At 47.0% G+C, this 21143-nt stretch overlaps 1 protein-coding gene across 1 annotated transcript in view; it reads right to left on the minus strand.

The window, feature by feature from the left end:
* TDRD7 (tudor domain containing 7) overlaps positions 1-21143 on the minus strand; it is a 1355384-nt gene that overhangs the window by 858167 nt on the left and 476074 nt on the right. The gene's annotated exons all lie outside the window — the stretch shown is intronic.

The raw sequence follows: 21143 nt of genomic DNA on the forward strand, positions 1-21143 counted from the left end.
GGGTTAGGAGTCGAACAGTGGGTGTCTGCGACGGAGGATGGTCTCAGTGATGTTGCTAGGAAAACTACCAGAATCAACAAATGTGGGCAAAATGGAGACATTTATTGAAACCTTAATCAATGATCTTTTTGGTCCATTTAGCTTTCGCCTACGTTCATTGTTGAGAGACCGCATCGCTCTTTGGCTGCCAGACCGGTCCTGGGCGCTCCTCCTCGCCCCATTATTGCACGGGTGTTGAATTATATAGGGCTCAGAATGTCATTCTACGCCTGGCCAGAGACAAGGGCACTATTAACAAGCATTTGCAATGCAATAGGTCTCGCAGCATTAAAGTTTGTGTTATTGGCATTGTGTATGACAATGCGTATGACAATGCGTTGCATAACATTTTTAGCATACTTTGAATTGGTGAGCAGTTTGAGTGTGTGCAAGAGTGCTGTTGCTCACAGCTGTTATTATTCACGCAGCTGTAATGATGCACCTCACCACGGGGCTGACGCAGTTATTATGCACCTCACCACGGGGCTGACAGTTATTATTCACAAAGCTCTGATGATGAACCTCAGGCACGGGCTCACAGCTGTTATTATTCACACAGCTCATAAAAAAGTGTCACTCCAAGTGTCACACGTGAGGTATTGAAATGTCACACAAACACAATGCAAATATGGGAATGTCACACATACAAACACAAACCAAAAACTTGGCAGCTATGCATAAGCAAACTGACAATTTGGCAGCTATGTGCAGCCTGCCCTCTGCTGAGAACTGCAGTCAGGCAGTCTGTCTCCAGTTAGTGCCCTTCCATTTCAAGTATTTTGCAGCAGTGTTGAAATCTTCTTAGAGTTGTTCCTTACTCAAATGGGTGTAATTTCTGAGGTTTATGTTTTGCTTGATTTTGCTCGGGAGAAAGTGGTACTCATAGTTATAATCGTTGAAATGTCACTCATAATTACACTGAACCTATGAAAATGTAACGCATAGCATTCTGAAACCTTGGCCACTATGAACACAGTATTGAACGCACTTGTAGGCCCTCGAGAGAACGCCCTAGGACCCCCTGTATCACGTGCTCCCGTTCAGAATCATTCTAACCAGCCCTGCTCCATTTTCTATGTTCATGACGGCTGCTATCTATGCTCATAGCTGCCAAGGTTTCAGATTGCCATGTGTGACATTTTCATAACTTCAGTGTAATTATGAGTGACATTTCGAGAAATATGAGTGACACTTTCTCCTGTGCAAAATCACGTAACAAAGACTAGGGAAACACATAAATATATGAAATGACACCCATTTGAGCAAGGTAGCTCTAAGATTTTGCCTTAAGAATACACTGCCCTACATAGAATATGGAGACCTCAGTGTTATAAGCGTGGTCAGTCTCTCCACTTATGTGTATTGTGTAATCCTTGTCAAATCAGCCGATCTTCATGTACTCCGCTCCAACAGAATATTATTCCATGAAAACGTGTGTGTGTCCGTATGAGAGAGGCTGTGTAAAAAAACAAACAGCCACCTTCGCTTAGTCATTATTATTATTTCTGAAACTCTCAACATTCTAGAGCCGCATGAAAAAATTTCTAGGGGGCTACTAGGGAAACTTGTTTTATAAGACTATCTCACCAGATGTGATTTCAGTGAGCTATATCATGACTGACCTGTGTTTGTGTTTTGCCTCGCTCTCCCCCGCCACTGTGCAGAGAGCCCTGCCTGGTGGTTACTGTCACGCACAGTGCACCGTGAAGATTATAAATTTACTGGTGCCCCTATGATCAGATCTGAGACAGTCAGACTGCGGCCCGCGTGCATTTACTGTAATGATCACAATGATCCGACTGACTGCAGATTTAAATCAGGAAGCTCACTGGGAAGGATGACGAGAGTGAGCAGCCCTGCCGATGAGATGCCATTGCGTTAAATTAATATATTTTTCAGATGCGACCTCATTGATGTAGTAGTATAATTAAAAACTTACTTGAACTAGAAGAGTACAGAGACGTTCCCCGGTCCCCACCGAGGCCGCACAGCTCAGCTGCAGCACTGACTGCTCGGCAGCATGATGCACTCTGCTGGACTGCATCAGTATTCTTCTCCGGCGACCCCCAGACACAGGCTGCTGACCCACTCCGCGTCCCCCCACTTGGCCGTAGTTTAATTTGCGCCACCGCCCGTGATTACCACCAATGCCACTTCTTGCAAAGCGGGCGACGACTGACACTGTCTGTGTGTCCTCCTGGCACTGTTGTCGCCGCGCCGGTGACATTTCACTCGGGGTCATGGGTCACTGACTGAGTCCCCGCTGGTCACTCTGCGAGTGCTACATTTCACGTGTCATTTTCACGTCGTTCCTTTGCAAGCTCTTTAGGTAGCCACGTCGCTCCCTTCTGCTGTGCTCCTTTTACTCGGTACCTATCATGGGCTAAAGCGTTCGATTAACTCCTTTTAGCGCAACTTTAGACTAAGTTGTATCCACAATAGGAAGTATAGAAAAGCTCGGACATGAAATCCTAGAAGTATTTGCGACACTTCTGCACATGCACATGTAATAGAGGAAAGCAGGAAGTGATAGGCGGAGTCCCCGACGCGTGCTGGTCGAAGGGATCGCTGGAGGTCCTCCCTCCGGCCATGCGCGGTGCAGGCTGGGATCGCGGTGGCAGCTGCGGGCCCCGGCTGACGGAGCCCTGGGAGATAGTAGCGGGAAAGGAGTGCGGAGGACCCGGCGGCAGCCCACAAGGAGCGGCTCACACCGGGGAGGGGGGCACCCGGCACCAGCGAGCGACCCCGCCCCCCCTGGGATGGGAGACAGCAGGGGTGAGCTGGGGCCGCGCGCGGGGCACTGTGGGAGCTGGGGGGAGGGGTGACAGAGTGCCAGTTAGCCCACCCCCACTGAACATATAGTGTCATGCACTGCCACTTGCTTTATGTGACCCCCTCAGGGGAAGGGGGGATGCCTGTATGTGTGCGTGTGTGTGTGTGTGTGTGTGTGTGTGTGTCTGTGTGTGCGAATGCGGAGGGGTGGGGGGGATGTCTCTCCGCGTGTATGTGTGCTTGTGTATGTGTGTGCGCATGCGTGCAGGGGGAGGTGTGCCTGTATATGTTTGCGCTTCCGAGGAGACAGCCACGGCGAGCGCGTTCGCGCGCCGATCGCCTTTTGCGAGATGCGCGCAGGCAGGTGCTGTCTCCTGGGAAGCAGTCTCAGTAACAATAGATCTCGGCGAGGACAGCGCTTACGCGCTGTATCGCTACGAGACCTAAAAACCAGGGCAACAAACTCTTGTTCTTTCCTGATTTTACCATTGCTGTGCAGGCTGCGAGAAGGGAGTTTGGGGCTGTTAAAAAATGTCTACAATCAGAGGGAGTTCCTTATGCCATGTTATATCCTGCCCGCCTGCGGATAGGCCCAGACGGAGACTCAAAAATCTTCACCAATTCCAAGATGATCCAGCTTTTTTTGCAGATGTCTGTCGAAACAGCTCAGGTTTTCCAGATGGGGAGATATTATGGGGTGGAGATTTTAAATCTTGGTGCGACCTAAGCAGGCTACTGAGAAGTTACTGGGCCTGATGGATGCAGGACATTTGCATGATGTGTGGCATTTGCAGCATCCCTGGGTGCATGAGAGCACATTTGTGTCAACTGTGCATGGGACCTGGTCCCACCTGTATTTCTGGCTGGCCACTGAAGTTGCATGCACATGGGCGGTTGGGGTGCTTCATTTGGCTCGGACGCTCTCGGACCACTCCCCGGTGATCCTGGAGCTGCAGGTCCCTGCATGCGAGAGACCGCCGTTCCAGTGGCGATTACAGTCATCCTCACTGACTGACTCAGTTTTCAAGCACACAGTTTGGGAGGCCATTCACAATTTTTTCAGGAAGAATGTGGGCTCTGGCGACAGTGCTGGTGTCATGTGGGAAGTATTCAAAGTGACTATCAGGAGAATCTGTATGGGGGCAAGAGCTGGTGTCCAGCGGATCTGAGGCATAGGATTCACAAACTAGCTGTGGATATTTCAACTCTAGAACGCGCCTATGAGACAAACCCTTTGCCCACGACACTATCGGTGATCCGTGAATTAGTGTCCGAACAGAATGATACTGTTGATCAGGAGATGGTTCATAGTCCAGACGAAGCAAGGCTAGATGTTATGGTGAGAGGGTCAGGGGGGGGGGGGGGGGGGGGGGGGTCCTAGCCGCTTCCTTGCAAAGAAATTGGCTGATCCACGTAGTCAAGGGTATATCACAGAGATAATTGATGAGGCGGGGTGGCTCATTATACCACAGCTGAAATTAGTGGGACCATACTTGATTTTTATACTACCCTTTATGGAAAGAGGGCCATGGCACAGCCGGAAGATATCCACTCATATCTGGATGATGTCGCTCTTGGCTTGCTGTCCTCAGGCCATAGCGAATATCTTACTCAACCTTTTGATGTGGAGGACGAGAAGCTTGCTATTATGTCCCTCCCCACATGCAAGGTTGCGGGTTTAGATGGGCTCCCTAGCGAGTTTTATAAGACCTTTGTGGATGATCTATCCCCCAGACTACTTGAAGTATACGAGGAGGCGAATGATACTGGACGCCTCCCGCCTTCTCTAAGGGAAGCCTTATTAGTGATGCTATTGAAGCTGGATAAGGAATCTAATTGTTGCGACTCCTATAGGTCACTCAATTATCAACATTGACACTAAGATCTTAGCAAAAATGATCACTCTCCGACTTCAGACTCTGGTCCCCCTGCTAGTGCTTCCCGACCAGTCCGGTTTTGTGCCTGCCTGGTCTACCACACATAATCTACGCACGCTCTTCGCTACCCTCCACTACTTTGACTCTGACTCTCAGGCAGTAGCAGTGTTGCTTGATGCTACCAAAGCATTTGTTCCCTTCATTTAGATTACATGTTTACTGTAGTCACACAAATGCGCTTTCCCCCATTTTTCTACAATGGATCAGGGTGTTGTACACCGAGCCCGCTGCCAGAGTTTGTGTGAATGGGTGGGCGTCGTCAGCCTTTCCCATAGGCAGGGGCATACGGCAGGGCAGCCCCCTGTCACCAATGCTATTTGCATTAGCATTGGAGCGCCTTGCTTGTTAGCTACGCCAACTGCATGCCTCTGCGGCGTTGCGTTTCCGACAGCGACCACTTGTTGTCTCGCTCTATGTGGACGACATGCTATTATATGTTCCCGAGCCTGTAACCTATCTCCCGGAATTGCTACGCAAGTATATTAGATTTGAAGGCTTCTCGGGCTTAAGGATAAACTGGGCTAAGTCGACGGTATTTCCCCTGATGGCTAGCACTTGTGATATTGAAATGGAAGCTCCCCTTTCCTGGACCCGGGAACCCGTGAAATACTTGGGGGTTTGGTTGCACAGGGACGCTGAACAGGGCATCTCTATGAACAATGGTCGCATTATCACACAAATTACAGATAAGGCTGAGCGGTGGGCCCGGCTGCCCCTTTCACTTGTGGATCGTATTGCGGTGACTAAAATGGCTATTCTGCCCAAATTATTATATTTGTTTGTAAATATTCCCACTCGCCTGAATATCTCTACCTTTAAGGTGCTGCAATCGGCCTATTATCGTTTGTCTTGGGGGCAAGAAGTCTCGTTTTAGTTGGCATACACTGGTACAACCATTTGAGCATTGCAGCTTCGAGGCACCAGACATGCGGTCTCGATTACATATGCGCCCAGGCGCAATTTGCACATTATTGGTTTTTCCCACAACATTTCATTCCCCACACGGCGATAGAGGCTGATGCAATACTCCCTCTGCCACTAGTGGCGGCTGCACTTTCGGGTGGTGGTGTGGGCTCTTGGACGGAAATTAACCCAGTGCAATGCACTGCCTTGCCTGGGACAGGCAGGCCCTTGCTAGACGGGCACAGCTGGATTATCTTTATGCTCCTAAATTACCATCCCTGGTAGGCATGGCACACCTCCCTGTGTGCCATGCCTACAACCCACTGCCCTGGCATAGATCAGCCACCTCTCTAGCTGGGTGCACTATAACAGTGGTGAGGGTACAGGGGCATGAGCCCTGTACCCCTCCAGTGTCGAAGCCAATTCTCAGACACTGTAAGTGCAATAATGCCATTAAGAGTATATAGTGCTGGGAGTCTGTCATTAACAACTCCACAGTACCATAATGGCTTTACTGAAAACTGGGAAGTTTGGTATCAAACTTCTCAGCACATTAAACCCTCACTGATGCCAGTGTGGGATTTAATGACAAATGCACATAGAGGCCATCTTAGAGATACCAACTGAAAAACGACCTAACACTAGTGTCCAGGCGGAGTGGCTACTCACCAGCTGTCAACACCATACATGCGTCTGGACCCCTGGGTCGAGAGCCTGCTGATCTAGGGGGTCTGAAACAATGCACATCTTGGGACGAGGTGCCAAGCCTCCTCCCCCAGGATGGGCAGTGTCCACGAAGGGGAAGCTTCAAAGGCTTGCCACCTTTGTGATCTTCCCCAGGCGTTTTGCTGTTTCCAGCAAATGGTACCCACCGGTTCTCACCCCCACTTTGGGTGGGAGAATTGGCAGGAAAACCAAGTGAGGAAGAGAGGTGTGCCCACCTTTGCCAACCCCAACACTCAGGTGGGAGGCGCGGTGAAGCACAACTCTCAGTTCCCACCATCTTGCAGATGGGGAGACCCAGCCAACCAGAATGAGGCATATGCCCCCCTCCCACTGGAGGTGTACCCACTTCAAGGAAGGGACCTATTGGTCCGAAACATTTACTTACCTGTAACCCCCCCTAAATTCAGTATTTAGGGGCACCCCTGAACTTTACCTCCACAGACAAGAATCGACTAAGAAGAAAAGAAGAAAGACCGAAGAAGCCATACCCAAGCTAAGAAGAGGGGTCGCCCACTGACTTGACCCCAGCCCTACCAGCCTGTCCCTACCTCGAACCTGCAGAAGCGAAACTCTGGTGCGTCCTGCAGCCAGCAAACTCATGAACCCTGAGGACCTGCCCTGCCTTCCACAGACAAAAATTGTATCCTGTGAGCACCGGATTTGTTCACCAACCGACTTTGGCTCTGGCTAAATCTGCGAGTCTGCACAACTCTGCACCCGATGCCCACACCAGAGTTCGAATGGCCCAATACGACAAGGATGTCTCCCTGGCGATCCTGACCCGAGATCTGGCAATCTCGGACCAGCCTCGAATATCCCAGTGACACATGCAGCCTCTTCCTGGAGGGTGCCCCCGACCGGAACTGGTAAGGAAAACTAGACACCCAACCGACGGTGTCCCAGCATCAGGGGGGGGGGGGGGGGGGGGGGGGGGTCCTAGCCGCTTCCTTGCAAAGAAATTGGCTGATCCACGTAGTCAAGGGTATATCACAGAGATAACTGATGAGGCGGGGTGGCTCATTATACCACAGCTGAAATTAGTGGGACCATACTTGATTTTTATACTACCCTTTATGGAAAGAGGGCCATGGCACAGCCGGAAGATATCCACTCATATCTGGATGATGTCGCTCTTGGCTTGCTGTCCTCAGGCCATAGCGAATATCTTACTCAACCTTTTGATGTGGAGGACGAGAAGCTTGCTATTATGTCCCTCCCCACATGCAAGGTTGCGGGTTTAGATGGGCTCCCTAGCGAGTTTTATAAGACCTTTGTGGATGATCTATCCCCCAGACTACTTGAAGTATACGAGGAGGCGAATGATACTGGACGCCTCCCGCCTTCTCTAAGGGAAGCCTTATTAGTGATGCTATTGAAGCTGGATAAGGAATCTAATTGTTGCGACTCCTATAGGTCACTCAATTATCAACATTGACACTAAGATCTTAGCAAAAATGATCACTCTCCGACTTCAGACTCTGGTCCCCCTGCTAGTGCTTCCCGACCAGTCCGGTTTTGTGCCTGCCTGGTCTACCACACATAATCTACGCACGCTCTTCGCTACCCTCCACTACTTTGACTCTGACTCTCAGGCAGTAGCAGTGTTGCTTGATGCTACCAAAGCATTTGTTCCCTTCATTTAGATTACATGTTTACTGTAGTCACACAAATGCGCTTTCCCCCATTTTTCTACAATGGATCAGGGTGTTGTACACCGAGCCCGCTGCCAGAGTTTGTGTGAATGGGTGGGCGTCGTCAGCCTTTCCCATAGGCAGGGGCATACGGCAGGGCAGCCCCCTGTCACCAATGCTATTTGCATTAGCATTGGAGCGCCTTGCTTGTTAGCTACGCCAACTGCATGCCTCTGCGGCGTTGCGTTTCCGACAGCGACCACTTGTTGTCTCGCTCTATGTGGACGACATGCTATTATATGTTCCCGAGCCTGTAACCTATCTCCCGGAATTGCTACGCAAGTATATTAGATTTGAAGGCTTCTCGGGCTTAAGGATAAACTGGGCTAAGTCGACGGTATTTCCCCTGATGGCTAGCACTTGTGATATTGAAATGGAAGCTCCCCTTTCCTGGACCCGGGAACCCGTGAAATACTTGGGGGTTTGGTTGCACAGGGACCCTGAACAGGGCATCTCTATGAACAATGGTCGCATTATCACACAAATTACAGATAAGGCTGAGCGGTGGGCCCGGCTGCCCCTTTCACTTGTGGATCGTATTGCGGTGACTAAAATGGCTATTCTGCCCAAATTATTATATTTGTTTGTAAATATTCCCACTCGCCTGAATATCTCTACCTTTAAGGTGCTGCAATCGGCCTATTATCGTTTGTCTTGGGGGCAAGAAGTCTCGTTTTAGTTGGCATACACTGGTACAACCATTTGAGCATTGCAGCTTCGAGGCACCAGACATGCGGTCTCGATTACATATGCGCCCAGGCGCAATTTGCACATTATTGGTTTTTCCCACAACATTTCATTCCCCACACGGCGATAGAGGCTGATGCAATACTCCCTCTGCCACTAGTGGCGGCTGCACTTTCGGGTGGTGGTGTGGGCTCTTGGACGGAAATTAACCCAGTGCAATGCACTGCCTTGCCTGGGACAGGCAGGCCCTTGCTAGACGGGCACAGCTGGATTATCTTTATGCTCCTAAATTACCATCCCTGGTAGGCATGGCACACCTCCCTGTGTGCCATGCCTACAACCCACTGCCCTGGCATAGATCAGCCACCTCTCTAGCTGGGTGCACTATAACAGTGGTGAGGGTACAGGGGCATGAGCCCTGTACCCCTCCAGTGTCGAAGCCAATTCTCAGACACTAAGTGCAATAATGCCATTAAGAGTATATAGTGCTGGGAGTCTGTCATTAACAACTCCACAGTACCATAATGGCTTTACTGAAAACTGGGAAGTTTGGTATCAAACTTCTCAGCACATTAAACCCTCACTGATGCCAGTGTGGGATTTAATGACAAATGCACATAGAGGCCATCTTAGAGATACCAACTGAAAAACGACCTAACACTAGTGTCCAGGCGGAGTGGCTACTCACCAGCTGTCAACACCATACATGCGTCTGGACCCCTGGGTCGAGAGCCTGCTGATCTAGGGGATCTGAAACAATGCACATCTTGGGACGAGGTGCCAAGCCTCCTCCCCCAGGATGGGCAGTGTCCACGAAGGGGAAGCTTCAAAGGCTTGCCACCTTTGTGATCTTCCCCAGGCGTTTTGCTGTTTCCAGCAAATGGTACCCACCGGTTCTCACCCCCACTTTGGGTGGGAGAATTGGCAGGAAAACCAAGTGAGGAAGAGAGGTGTGCCCACCTTTGCCAACCCCAACACTCAGGTGGGAGGCGCGGTGAAGCACAACTCTCAGTTCCCACCATCTTGCAGATGGGGAGACCCAGCCAACCAGAATGAGGCATATGCCCCCCTCCCACTGGAGGTGTACCCACTTCAAGGAAGGGACCTATTGGTCCGAAACATTTACTTACCTGTAACCCCCCCTAAATTCAGTATTTAGGGGCACCCCTGAACTTTACCTCCACAGACAAGAATCGACTAAGAAGAAAAGAAGAAAGACCGAAGAAGCCATACCCAAGCTAAGAAGAGGGGTCGCCCACTGACTTGACCCCAGCCCTACCAGCCTGTCCCTACCTCGAACCTGCAGAAGCGAAACTCTGGTGCGTCCTGCAGCCAGCAAACTCATGAACCCTGAGGACCTGCCCTGCCTTCCACAGACAAAAATTGTATCCTGTGAGCACCGGATTTGTTCACCAACCGACTTTGGCTCTGGCTAAATCTGCGAGTCTGCACAACTCTGCACCCGATGCCCACACCAGAGTTCGAATGGCCCAATACGACAAGGATGTCTCCCTGGCGATCCTGACCCGAGATCTGGCAATCTCGGACCAGCCTCGAATATCCCAGTGACACATGCAGCCTCTTCCTGGAGGGTGCCCCCGACCGGAACTGGTAAGGAAAACTAGACACCCAACCGACGGTGTCCCAGCATCCCAACTTACCTCTCCAACCGGTGGTCACTTCCAGAAGATCTTAGTTCCCCAGCCTGCAGTCTTTGTTCAAACCAGAGAATCCCCATTGTACTTACCTTCGGGAACGATGTATCTGGTATAGACTATTCTAGCCGCTGATTCCTTCACGTAGAATTATCCCCAGGTGTAAGACTGAATCCTGATTTTTTTTTTGCCACAGCATCCCTGCGTGCCGGGGGCGGGGCGACATCACGCGACTCTGCCCAGGCATCGTCCGCGTACGTGACGTCAGAGAGGTCACAAAAGCCCCACCCCGGCACGCCTACATCAGTTTTCTACGGAGAACTTTTCCACACCACAACACTGAGCTACCAAATAAAAAACTGTGGAAGCATGAGAACAGTGTGTGAAGAGTATACAAAAAAGAAACCCCATAGAAACAGAGCAACACTGGAGTTTCCAAGGACAGAGAAAGAGCGAAGAACAGAGCAGAGCCCTGAACAGCCAGCCTGACAATACATAGACAGCCACCCCCCACCTCTCCCCCCAAAATAGGGAACCTGCATAAAGGTCATGTCACATGCAGCAGACCTACAACCACACCCCGAAACAAGGAAGGAAAGACCGTCCTAACAGGCAGAAAAAACCAACCTCCAGCCATCCTAAACTAGAGGGCATACACCCCCCCTCCCCCATAAAACAGAGTAAGGCACGACCAGAGGGCCCCTACTCAGAGGTGGTAGTGGGGCCAGGCCCCTAGCAGCAAGAGGAAGGAGGAAGGGAGAGACGGAAGGAAACCTCCCCGACCCGGAGCAATCCAAGCAGCGGGGCACATGAGCACCAGAACCCCACCTTCCCAAAACCAAAGAGGAGGAAAGAAAGCCACCAGACGGTGCCACCGTCAAGAGCAAAAGAAGGTACCCACAGAGGACATGAGACCACCGGGAGGCACATACCTAGGACGAGCCCAAGGGTCCTCGCAGAACGGGGAGAAAGGGTGGGCAGTAAAGGAATCTGCGGTTAGAATCGTCTCTATCAGATACATCGTTACCGAATGTAAGTAAATTGTACATCTGATAGAGACTGCCCAAGGGTCTTCGCAGAACGGGGAGAAAGGGTGGGCAGTGAAGGAATCTGCGGCTAGAATCGTCTCTATCAGATACATCGTTACCGAAGGTAAGTAACTTGTACATCTGATAGAGACTACTAGCCGCAGATTCCTTCACACAGAATAGATACCCTAGCAATACCCAGGGGGAAGGAGGGTCTGCGAAAGGACCCCACCAGTCTGGACAGGACAGAAGGCCCACAGGGGACCAGTATATCGATATAAAAGTTTAAGGAGACACCCTTATTGTCGAAAAGGGAATGGGTCTAAGGTCAGTTAAAAAAAGAAGAAAGTTTCCCTTTTCCTGGTTATGGAGGATAGATCAGACTGTGGGAACAGTCCTACTATCATGCAACCTGTTTGAGGTCTGGTTTAATATGAGGCACCCCACATGGTAACAAATTTACAATTTAGACTGAAGGATGTTAACCCCAAATATAAGTATCACAATATTTCCACAGGATTTCAACAGAATTATGTAACAAACAAGGTGAAAAAGCAAGAGGTCAAAAAGATGATATACTAGAATTACTATTGGTTAAAATGATCACCTTTATTTTAGATTACATAAACATTTGATAAGAATAAATCATTACATTCAATTGATAAAAACATGATACATTTTAATTCAAAAAAGAAAAAGCACAGTAACTGTCGATGCGGCGTTTCGGTGAACTGGCTTGAACACCTTCTTCAGGACAATGCTTTTTGTATGGTTAAAAACAATCTATGTAAAAATACGGATAAAAAATATTTTTATTAGTTTAACATTCTAGTACAAATGACCTCTGAGCTTTAATGAACCTTCTTAACACTATGGTTTGGTCAGTTATGTAACTTATTATCTCATAACTACGATCTGGGTACTTCCTTTATCCTAAGGGACATCTCAAAATAGGGTAATTTAAGTAGAACATAATTTCAATAAGACAAAATAACAATACAATCAATGATTCACTCTTTGCATTTGTTACCCCATGTTGCCTCATACAGTATTGTCACTCGAACCTAAGGAATTTGGTGAGTGGATATCGTACGTACTTAGTTATTATAAGGGCCTTTGTTTTGTTCTGTAAGGCTTATCAGTGAACTTCCTCAAGGTTGATCATCCTTGGGGGACTTCTTATTGAATTTGTACTATAATGAAAAAGTTTAATATAGTATTAACAATCCGGTTTCTCTCTTACTCTTGTTTCAAGATTTTGAGGAGACTGCTAATTTGACTTACTTATATTTTATTACTTTTGGATTCCTTATATCCTTATTCAGGTTGCTGATTGTAGTCAAATTAAGGTAAGCTGAAAGGACAGGAATTCTTTTAGTGTTTTGTGAGAGTAAAACAAATAACAGATTGCTCTCAGGTTAGACTCTTTGATTTCAATAATAACTCTTATTGAAAACAGCTGGTAGAGACTAATTTTTTGGATCGTAGTTATTAAATGGCTTTAATAACCAGTGTTGACTCTTAATTTCTTCACTGGTAGGTGTCTCAAACTATAGTCAATGCATAGGGTCCTAAGACTGGCTAAATATGCACCTGTTATCGGTATATGGACTTCAAAGGTCTTACCTCTGTTTCTATGTATTACAGTGCTTGTACAGGACGGCTGGGTTGGGCATCTGGTGGCTGAAAGGAGCATGGTTTTGTATCAATGTTTTTCAAAAAAACTTTTTTTTAAAATTTTAAGTAAGGTAGGAAAATATCCTGACAGCTAAAAATCTGACTGGATTGTCATTATTACCTTTTTTTTAAAAAAACGTGGAGTCTAGTGTTGCAGACTGGAAGCTTCTTTGTAGTTTGTATGCTTCTAAAGGTTCCTGATGTTTCAATTTCAGGAAATTCTAATGAAAGAGGAAAGAGTAGAAAATCTAATTTTTTTCTGTTGATTATAAATCTATCCTACTTAGGGTTTTAGGGGTTCCCCTCCTAGGTTTTCTCCTTACCTGCACCTTGCCTGCACTGCTTCCAAACCGTCCTGTGGCTCGACAGCAACTGAGAAAGATGCTTGATTTGCCGTCTTTTTATAACTTGCCTTAATTGAATAATTGATGATTAATTGTTTGGGGCTCTCAAGCTTGCATTCGTATATATGTATTTGTTTCGGCCATCTTTTAACGTGTTAGTTTAAAACACCTACTGATGAGGATACATTTCTTGGACTGTGGGCATCCTATTTGTTTATTAATATATTATTTTCGATCCCACTCGTATCTGTAAAATTGTCACAGTGGGAATATGGTTTAGAACATGGGACGTATTTAAACACGTACTCGTGCCTTCGATGATCACTTTTAATAGAATTTATATTTGGGGGTATGTTTTTGGAATCTATCTATCCCTAGTGTGTTCCATTGACCTACTAGTTGTGGTCGACTGTGATCGTTTTTTTTAAAAAACGATAGTCTCCTTATGTTGAATTGCGGTCTCGGGCTGTGGCCATATTGGAGTGGGTTTATATCTATTGTTAGTAATATTATTTTTATCCATTGTCTTTCAGTTTGTCACTGAAGTCGTTTTTCCTATTTTTATACATGCCCACATTTTTGATGTATTTTCTAGTTTCCACTCGATTTATTTAGATGTTTTAAATTAGAAGCTTTAGATTGGAAGCTTACATCGCCACCATTTTGGAATGGGTTCGGGTGTGTTATTTATGATTATGGTTCAATCCGTTTATCTAAGTGGTATTTTTTGGTGATTCTTTTCTTTCTTGCTAGTATTTCCTTTATGCTTGCATGTTATTACCTTGCCTCACGTGGTTGCAATTATGTTTGTGTTTGGAAAAGACATCGGTTATGAATGATCCGTGTTTGATCCGCATTACTCAGTCTCCAAATTTTAATTTATTATTAAGGTCTAATTCTGTTAATTTTATGATCTTGCAGCATGTTCTGTTGTCGTATTATTCTCGAGTGCATTGTTTTTAGCTGGCAGACTCTTGCATATCGCATGTTAGCTAATTCGGCCATTTTGGAACTTGTTCGGTTCGAGTGGTGGTTCGTTGTCTCTCCTCTTTCAAAGAGGTTTTAATCTCTATAGACAACCTTCAATTTCATTTTTAAGTTACTTCCACTGTTGCTGTTAAATGGTCGATTGGTGAAATGAGTCGATACTATTAGTTTTATTTGGTTTTAATTCTAGTTTAATTTTAACTTGTCTGTTTGGCTGCTGAATGGTTCTAGAGATCATAGCAGGGGGCAGACTTCTCATTTTGGGTAGAGTTTGCATTTTTCAGGGAGGCAGGGCTTGATCGATCAATTTTAATCGGTCTGAACTTGCTAAAGTATGAGGGTGGATATTTAAGACGGGAATTTTTATTATTTGCCAGGTGAAATTATTTTGCAGATACATTTTTTGTGAAGGTATTCTACTTTAGAGAACTGATCATTATAGGATTCTTTCCCATTCTTCCCTGTTATTCAGTCCGCTTTTGAAGGTCTCAAATTTAGACATGTAAAACTGTTCTCTCTTTTTGCGTTTGGTATTCATATCACCTCCTCTCTTATTAAGATTTACTGCTTCTAATATGCACCATTTTATTTCATCTTCTGTGTGGTTGGCATTGGTCCAGTGCTCCACTAAGGGTGCATTTGGCCGTTTTGTTTTAATTGCTGATCTGTGCTCATTGAGTCTGATCCTTATTTCTCTGGAGGTCTCACCTATATATATAGGCTAATCCACAGGGGCATTGGATCATGTAAATTACATTTTTTGTTTTGCAGTTAACTAATTTACAATGTTTATTGATGGTTACTCGATATGTTATCATGGATCCCTTTATGATATTGTTGCAGTTTTTACAGGACCCACAAGGGAAGTTTCCTACAATATTTTGACCATCCAGAGTGCTTATTGTATTCCTTTTCTCTGGGTAAGTATGGACTAAGCAGTTTCGGATTGTTTTGTTGCGTCTAAACGCAAAGATGGGTTTGGGAATTGGGTTAGAGTTCCCTTTGTTCAGAAGTTTCCAATTCCTATTTATTAAGTTTTTCACTTTATTGGTTACATTTGAGAAATTGGTTACACATACTATTGTGTTCTATTTGTCATTTGTTTTCTGTTTTGGTTCAAAAAAACTCTCCCTATTATAATATTTAGCTCTTTTATAAGCTTTTTTAATCATAGTTTTAGGATATCCTCTTTTGATGAAATTATTAGTTAGAGTCTCTGCATGTTTTTCATATTCACGTTTGTCCGTGCAGTTTTCCTTGACTCTAAGAAATTGGCCAAAAGCTATGTTGTTGCGTTGACTAGCTGGATGGTTACTGTTATAGTGCAACATTTTGTTGCAATCTGTCGGTTTACGGTAAAGTTCTACTTGGAGTGTTCCTTGCACTTTTTATATTTATGTCTAGAAAATTGCAGCTTACATTGCTCTATGAGGACGTGAATTTTAAATTACTGTCCCCCAGATTAATCCATTCAATGAAAGCTTTTAGATTTTCCGCGCTGCCCTTCGATATGAAAAAGACATCATCAATGAAGCGGGCCCATCTATCCACGTTTTCGAAGAACGGGGCCGCTTCATTGAAGATGTGAATCTCCTCGAATGCTGCCATATAAAGGCATGCCAAGCTGGGGGCACATGTTGCGCCCATGCTGGTGCCTTTGGTTTGTTTAAAGAAATCTTCTTTGAATAGAAAGATGTTTTTTAGGACCAATTCTACACAGTTTACTATAAATCTTGAGTGCTCTGATAGTTCGTCTTGGTCGTCTTTTAAAAGATTTTTTTATCATAGCAATGGTGGCACCTTGTGGAATGTTTGTGTATAGTGCCTCGATATCCAAGGTCACTAGCCACTCTGTCTCTTTATTATACACTATGTTTTCTATCTTTTCAATCATGTGTGTTGTATCTTTTATATAGGCTTTTTGGGTCACTACTAAGGGTTGTATGAACTTATCTATGTATTGGCTCAGAGGTTCAGTTAATGATTGTAAACTGGACACTGTAGGCCGCATAGGGGGATTTGTTATACTTTTATGGACCTTGGGCAGTCCATACAAAGCTGGTATTGTTGGTGTATCATTTCGTAGGTAGGTAGGTAGTTCTATTCTTCCTGGGATATTATCTCATCTTCTAATGCATAATTGAGGAGACTGGTTATCCGTTTGCCCAAGTCAAAAGGGGACCAGACCTGTAGACCAGGGAGGCAACCTTGTCCCTACCAGGCAAGAGGACCCCCACGAGTCAAACGCCAGCAGCCCCAGAAGGAATGTAGGAGGAAAAGCGGAGGCCCATACACTCACAACAGAGGAAACAAGGGCAAGGCCGGAGAGGCCGAAGCACCCCACTCCACCCCCATTGCAACTGGGCTTCCACCCAACGCCAGGACAGGCAGAGGAACAAGAAGAAGCCCAGAGGGCCCAAGGAAACCAAGGAAGAGGCAAGCTCACCCAGAAGGAAGGCAACAGGCCAGCTAGAACGATAGATATAACCATAAGCCGCCAGAAGCATTAAGGACACTGAAGCATCCCAGCTCTCAGCACAAGAGCAGGAGGAAGAGGAAATGGCTGGACCTACTACCACAAGGGCCACGCGCGCACACAACCTCAAGAAGCAATAGCAACATACAGAAACGCCATGGAGAACAGGCACCCAAAGGCAACCAGCCCTCCCCAGCAGAGCATAGCTATATAACAGCTACCACTACCCCACATAGGGTACGGTAAGTCCCAAAACACTGGAACCCTCTTTGGAAGAACTTACGCAGCAGAGGAGAAAGCAAGAAGCGTCACCGGAAAAAAACAGACCAGTGGAAGACTTGGCATCAGCCCAAATAAAACAGAAGGCCTAATCTCAGGACCAAGTCTGTGTAACTATTCCAGCAAAAACACAAACACACACAGGCAACAAGGGCCATCCAGCAGCCAACAGTGCCAAAATCCCATCAAGGAGGACACAATGGCCAGCAAATACCATCTATAGCAAGGGCATCAAAAAGCCCCAAACTCAGCTCAACTCAGTAGTCACTGAGGAGGGGAAGGAGGAGGAGGAGAATAAGGCAGAGGAGGAGGACGGAACCCCTCCAGGAACCTCTGGATGGCAGAATCAGCCGGGGCATGGAACAGGCTGTCATCAAAGGGAAGATCAATGAGCCGCTCCCTAATATTCTCAGGAAACATGCCGTCCTGCAGCCAAGCATGGCGACGGAGGGCAACTGAGGAAGTCATGGCCTGGCCCAGCACCTCCGAGATGTCCAGAGCGGAGCTGAGAATAAACGCATGATGACGAAAGTCTACCTGAACAGTTTCCTGAGAAGCCGCGGATCCCAGAGACTCAGCCGAGTCCCACAAACAAGAGGAGGCCCTCGCCAACACACACAAGGTGTTGAGGGCCCGCAGGGCAGCACTGGTCGAGGCGAACATGTTGCGCCCCCAAGAGTACAGCCAGCGGGCCTCCCAGGACGGCAGAGTCAACAGTGGCGGAAGGGAGGGGAAGGCTGTCTGCAAAAGTGGACTGGCAGCAGAGGGGTGGAGGGAGAGGCAGGTCGGGTCACACGAGGCAGGACGCCTCCAAGCCCCCGTCAGGGAAAAAAGGAGCGAACCCTCAAAGGGGAGCAAGATCTCCCTCCCACCAGAGCTCTAGTGGAGACCCTCCAAGAGATGGTCCGCCGGGTAATGAGCAATCGGGTCCCCCAAGCGCAGCATGCCCATAGCCACGGACACCACATGAGCGAAGGCCGAACCCGCCTCAGTAGGGCCCCGCGGAGAAGAAAGCAGGTCCCCTGTGGGCGATGGCTGCAGACTAAGTCGGCTGTCCCCGAAGTCAAGCAGGACAGGCAAAGGCCAGACCCAGAAGCTAGAATGCACTGAAGAATGGGGGACCTGCCACTCCTCCGATGAGCACCTCGGCCGCAGAAAGGCAGGGAACCAACCTTCGACGACACCTGCGAAAAAGACACCACACGGCGGCCAGTCTCCAGGGAAGAGGACACCAAAATGCAGCCTGCCTCCGGAGAAGAGGGAGCGTCCGAAGACTAATCTGCTTCACGACTTCTATGTGGAGCCATGGAGTTGGCACCCTGAGCTAGGACGCCAGCACCATCCGGCGCCGAAGGGGAGACCAGATAAGGTTCTTCCAAGTCACATCGCAACGGGGACCGGAGTGGGGCCGAAGTGGCCAAGGAACGGCGCTGACTCTACCTCCGCCGAGGCAGCGGCCTGCGTGGAGGAACAAGAGGGACCGGGGGATTGACCCGAAGTCCTCCGCCAGCCTCGGACCAGAATGTTGCCTAGGAGGTCAGACTACCCATGCGGTGGCGCAAGGGATGAATCAACTTCCCACTCACCCTCCGACGAGGCAGTCGCCCACGGGAAAGAATGAGAAGGGCCCGGAGGGGGACGAGGAGTCTCCGCCCCACCTCGACCCCGAGCAGGACGAGGAGAGGTCACCGACCCCTGTGGCGCTGCCCGAAGCAGACACCGGTGTCTTGGTGACGTCAGCTCAGCCTTGGACGAGGCCTTCGCCTGCCCAGAGGGCCGAGCGGGGCTCGGGGATGCGACCAGAGCCCCGGCGACCTCCCGCAACACCACAGGGACTCCAGCTGGAGTTTGCGGCGAGGCAGATGCCTCTTTGCCCAGAGTCCAACAACAGGAGCTTTGCTCCCACAACCCAGTGGCCTGCTGGTAAGCAGCCACCAACTGGAGGCCCTCTAGCCCCAATTGGATAATATTGGGCCTCAGCACTCTGCACCCAGCCCCCCTAGTGCCGTGGAAGGTGTTTTGAGAGTGCACCCTTGACCCTGGGGAAACCTTTGTTCTAACTACAGAAACTCAACCCCAAAGACATAGTACTTACCTGGTAACTGATGACTTCATTTCTCTCCATAGGAATACATTGACAGTTTTTTCTCTGAAAGTGTGGAGTTGATTTGTATGGAAACCTGAAAAACTACAACTGTGCAAAACTGGTTGTACTTGCCTTTTCTCTAGGAAATGTCAGTGTTACATCTAGTCACATCACACAAAGTAGAAAAAGTAACTTAAAAAGTTATCTGAAAAGTAACGAAAAAGTAATCTGTATAGTAACTTCGATTCTTTGACTTACCTGTATTTCAAACTACTGCATTTGAACTTGCATTCAATTTGAAACACTACATTACATTTTGCAAAGCATTTCACTTACCTGTGCTAGGCTTGGCTTGGTTCTAGAAATAAAATAACGTAATATTATTGTACAAACAAAATGGGTCCGAGTTCATTCTTTAAGTGTGTGCCATCATTTGCTGATGGAGTGAGTACAACAAATGCTTAACACTACCCTCTGGTAAAGCCTTATTGCTCACCCACACTACCACAAATAGAGAGTAAGGTGCTATCTACTCTTACCTTTACCTACCTTTGGAGTTCCACTATACCTCATTTTGGAATAGTATATACAGAGTCAGCTTCCTACACTTTAATATCTTCTAAAGTGACACCATGAATAATAAGGCCTCATCGGTCAGACAGAATAGTAAAAAAAGTTTCACCTGTCTAAATTATTGATCTCAATCGCACTATCTTCCAGGCTCTCTTTCTATATAAGGGAAGAGCACTGTGTAAAAACATGGACAATCTCTTTGGAGTTGTATTTAATTTTGTGATATCCCATTGCAGATTGCAATAATCACTTTTTGAACCACTTGGTCTTTGAGAAAAATTAATATGAATGTAGCCTGAAATTTAACTGCTAAATGTTTATTTTTGTGCCGGTTTATCTAGGCTAGCAAAATACAGCGCTCGCATATGAACACTAATAGTATATAGTAGTTAACATAAATCACTGTTGGAATATATACCTGCAGATATTATGTTAGAATGTTCCTGAATCAAACAATTCCAGTTTCCAACTTGCTAATTCAATTGTGATTTCGTGAAAGACTCTAGCATCATCACGATTTGGCGCATAAAGGCAACACATAGTAACTGAATGTGTCCCATTATCCATATCCTTTCAAGACCTATCTTAGATTTCACTTTTTGTACAGGCTTAAGAATCGCAAGCATAATCCTGCACCCTGCTAGTTATGTAGAAGTAGGAAGATGCTACTTTACACCTATAGACTAGAATTATTCCTGTTCCCTCTTTGAAAAGACGAGTCTCTTACAATGAGTGTCCCAAGAAAAATTATATTTAAATTTTCTGTCACCCAACATTGCTTAGAAGTTTCATTTTAGGCTCATCACATTCCAAGTACATACTTTCATAACATTTTAGTTAAGGGATGATTATATATATTTTACTGCAGATAAGTGATTAATGGATCGTTCTTTTCCCCTCATCTTTTTATGTGTCCGTACCCTGCCCTACCTCCCACCAGTTGCCCTTTCCCATCCTCAGCCCTTCTCTCCCAAATCCTTAGCCCTTCTCTCCCCCACCTGAACTAATTGAATATGTCCATTGGAAGCTCTCAGGCCACAACCGCTACTAAGCACATCTCTTTATTAGTGAAAACGTAGACTATGTTACCATTGATATTTATTTAAAAATCTGAAATTTTTGCTCAAGTTGTAACTTATCAATTGTACTGTTAAGCTCAGGGTTTGATTCGGAGACCAGATGCCCACTGGACCAAAGAGGATAGGGATAAGTGACTATTTCAGCTGCATACTGGCTGCATCAGTGAGTAAGTCAAGAACACAAGCATTGCACGGAGAAAGACC

This window comes from Lissotriton vulgaris, chromosome 3_1, assembly GCF_964263255.1.
Source record: "Lissotriton vulgaris chromosome 3_1, aLisVul1.2, whole genome shotgun sequence".
NCBI lineage: Eukaryota > Metazoa > Chordata > Amphibia > Caudata > Salamandridae > Lissotriton > Lissotriton vulgaris.